The sequence below is a fragment of the Ornithorhynchus anatinus genome, chromosome 5 (genome assembly GCF_004115215.2).
Source record: "Ornithorhynchus anatinus isolate Pmale09 chromosome 5, mOrnAna1.pri.v4, whole genome shotgun sequence".
In the NCBI taxonomy this organism is placed as follows: Eukaryota; Metazoa; Chordata; class Mammalia; order Monotremata; family Ornithorhynchidae; genus Ornithorhynchus; species Ornithorhynchus anatinus.
The window spans coordinates 17677988-17681864 of record NC_041732.1 but is presented as its reverse complement, the minus strand read 5'-3'; the positions used below and the strand labels follow the sequence as shown (position 1 = coordinate 17681864).

General features: G+C 49.6%; 1 non-coding gene across 1 annotated transcript; it reads left to right on the top strand.

Annotated features, from left to right (window-relative positions):
* Positions 1-1201: 1201 nt before the first annotated feature.
* Positions 1202-1322, top strand: MIR1348 (microRNA mir-1348). Its single transcript, NR_034701.1, has one exon. It is a non-coding gene; the product is annotated as a microRNA mir-1348 (primary transcript).
* The last annotated feature ends 2555 nt before the right edge of the window (positions 1323-3877 follow it).

The following is a 3877-nucleotide window of genomic DNA, read 5'->3' as shown; positions in this document are numbered from 1 at the left end:
CCCCCTCCCCCCTCTGCGGAGGCCCGCCTCCCCCCCCGCCGGGGAGTGTGAGGGTTGTGGGCATGCGCGCTCCGCGGGGGCCGGAAGTGGCTCTGCGTCACGCGCCGGGCACTTCCGGCTCCCGCGGCCGTCGGGCGGAAGGCGCCATTTTGGGGCCTGGCGGCCGCGGCCAAACTAACAAGTAAGGCGGCAAAGAATAATAATAATGGTAAGTAATGTTGCTTTTTGTTAAGCGCTTACTGTGCGCCAGGCGCTGTTCTGAGCGCTGGGGGAGATACAAGGTCATCAGGTTGGACCCAGTCCCTGTCCCCCGTGGGCTTCACCATCTTCACCCCCATTTTCCAGATGAGGTGACTGAGGCTCAGAGAAGCCAAGTGACTTGCCCAGGGTCACACAGCAGACAAGTGGAGGAGTCGGGATAGTAATAATAATAATGTTGGTATTGGTAAAGCGCTTCCTATGTGCGGAGCACTGTTCTAAGCGCTGGGGGAGATACAGGGGAATGAGGTCGTCCCACGTGAGGCTCACAGTCTTCATCCCTATTTTACAGATGAGATAACTGAGGCACAGAGAAGTGAAGTGACTTGCCCACAGTCCCACAGCTGACAAATGGCAGAGCCGCGATTCGAACCCATGACCTCTGACTCCCAAGCCCGGGCTCTTTCCACCGAGCCACGATTCGAACCCAGGCCCTCCTGGCTCCCCGGCCCGTACTCTGTCCACGCCCCCTGTACTGTGTGCAGAACAATCGATCGTATTTATTGAGCGCTCATTATATGCAGGGCACTGTACTGAGCGTTTGGGAGGGGACAGTCCAACAGTGTTAGGGACACATTCCTGCCCTCAACGAATTTATATTCTAAAGAGGAGGATGGTGGGGATGTCAACTGTGCTAGGAAAGTTAGGTTTGGAGGAGGTTTTTGGGTGGGAGGATGAGGTAGACATATTCATTGGTATTTACTGAACGCTTACTGTGCGCAGAGTACTGTACTAAGCGCTTGGGAAAGCACTACATAACAATAAGCAGTGACATTCCCTGCCCACGTTGAACCCAAGGTGTCCATCGAGAACAGCCGCATCTGCGTACGCTGCTCGGTGTCTCCCACTCATTTCCTCCCCGTTTTCCAGATGAGGTAACTGAGGCACGGAGAGGTTGAGTGACTTTCTCACGCAGAGCAGACAAGTGGCAGAGCCAGAATTAGAACCCAGGTCTTTGTGATGTCTCCTTGGAGGATTAAGAAAGTCGAGTCATTGCAGTCCAGCAGGTTCGACTGATACGCTCCTCCTACATGAAAAAGGTAGAGGAACAGGCCCTGGGTGCCAGGTCGACTCTGGGCCTACTTACTCTACCTACAGTGATCAATCCGTGGTTTAAAGAAATGTATGGAAGTGCTGGGCCATTTGTTAAGTGCTTTTTGCCAAGCACTGGACGGAGCGCCGGGGTAGATACAAGCTAGTCAGAATGGACACAGTCCGTTCCTGTCCCGCATGGGGCTCACAGTCTAAGTAGGAGGGAGTAAGATCTAATCCCCATTTTACACATGAGGTAACTGAGGCCCAGAGCAGACAAGTGGCGGAACCAGGATTAGAACCCAGGTCCTCTGACTCTCAGGCCCGTGCTCTGTCCATGAGGCCACGCTGCCTCCCTTCATTGGATTGAGAGTTTATTTGGTGAAAAATAAGGTGATGTGTGAGCCACTTGGGGTAGAGTCCTTAAGCTCATGGGCAGAGAATGTGTCTATTTATTGTTATAGTGTATTCTCACACAGTAAGCACTCAATACATTCGAATGAAGTGAAAGACATTCCCCATTCTAGACGATCTTAAAATTTGCCCCAGTAGTGAAAAAGTGAACCCGGTGTATAAATGCTGCTTCTGGTGGTGGTCTGTCTTTTTCCCACCGGAGGTAGCTGTCCAAATAGGCAATTCAGCCCAGTCCGCCCTAACGGGGATATGGGGTTCTCGAAAAACCCCGGGTCACAAAAACTCATGCCGTGTGTATGCCTAAAACCGTTTCTCCCAACACCACGCCACCGCGTCCCCGTGCGTTGCAGGGAGAGAGGTCCCCGATGAAAGTTTAATAGACCCGAGGAGGGTCTCTCTGCGACCTTGGATGAATAATAGATCGTGGGTATGTGGATCCAAGTTGTCTTTTGGCTGAATAGGAGGAGGAGGAAGATAACATTTGAACGTGAAATATTGACATTTGTCCACTTATAACTGAATTCATAATCATTCTGTTACAAATTTACATTGCTATTTCATACCAGAAGTTTTAAGCTGTTTATATTTGTCTTTTTTTTTTTAGATCAGACGTTTAATACAATGCCCCAAAAGTGCTATTGATTAACTCACTCAAAAAGATTTATTTTGGGAAATTGTACTTTGCTTCTTGGAACCAATTTATACCTTATTTTCAGGCAAATCAAGTTCCTTCTTTTTATCAAGGCTCTGTGGACATTTTATGGGATGATACCGGATTGTTTCCTCTTCAAAATAGGAGAAAATTAAAGCTCAGGGCTGATAGCGTTTCCACCTATGGTCACACCCCCCCCTTCCCCCCCCCCCCCCCCCGAGCTGGGGGAAGAAAGTGGGATTATATCTGGAGACTTGGGGCATCAGAGGTACTCTCTGGAGCAACGAGCTGTGTCCAGTCTCCTTGGTGTTCTATACATAGCTTGTGATTCCAGTACCTTTGTTTATTTTCATAATTCGCCTTTTCCACAGATTTGGAGGAGGTTCCCTGGCCAGCCAAGCCCATGGCAGAAGAATCCCTGGAGCAGATTTTCCTCAGCATATGGCGAGCAGGGGTGATCAAGCAAAAACTCCTCACTGTTGGCTTCAAAGCTGTCCATCCCCTTGCCCCCTCCTACCTCACCTCCCTTCTCTCCTTCTCCAGCCCAGCCCGTACACTCCCCTCCTTTGCCTCCACTCCACTCCTCATGGGGCCTTGTTCTCTCCTGTCCCGCCGTCGACCCCTGGCCCACGTCCTCCCGCTTTCTTGGAATGCCCTCCCTCCTCACGTCTGCCCAACTAACTCCACCCTTTAAAGGCCTACTGAAAGCTCACCTCCTCCAGGAGGCCTTCCCAGACTGAGCCCCCCCTTTTCCTCTGGTCCTTCTCCCCTCCCCATCGCCCCGACTCCCTCCCTCCGCTCCTTCTCCCCTCCCCATCACCCCGACTCCCTCCACTCAACCCCCCTCCCCGCCCCACAGCACTTGTGTATATATGTACATATTTATTATTCTATTTATTAATCTGTATATATCTATAATTCTATTGATTTATATTGATGCTATCGATGTCTGCCTACATGTTTTGTCTCTCTCCCCTTCTAGACTGTGAGCCCATTGTTGGGTAGGGATTGTCTCTATCTGTTGCCAAATTGCACTTTCCAAGCACTTAGTACAGCGCTCAATAAATACAAATGAATGAATGAATGATTTTTTTTCACTGCCCTCTGGAGAGCAAAAACATCAAAATAAAAGGTTTGGTTTGAATCAGTGGGCTCGTTTCACTTAATGGGGAGAGAAATGGAAAGAGGCATTTGTCTTGAAGGCCCTTGCGTTTCAGCGGAGGGCTGGCGGGAAGATCAGACATCTTGCAGAAATTAAATAGATTGAAAGTTTTAAAGCAGTGAGCCACCTTCTACCTTGAGCAGGATTAGAGAGGGAAGGAAGGGGGCACAGCTAAGTTATGTTCCTTTACTGCAGGCTTAGGTGTTACCTTCAATTTAAACCGGGGAATTAGAGGCGCGGGTGGGGTGAGGGAGTATATGTGTGTTTTTCTCTTCCTAGATAAGTAAATGAATAAAACATTTGCGTGTGACCAGATTTTTAAACTGCCTCATTTGTATTTCCTTTTTGTGGGCACGATT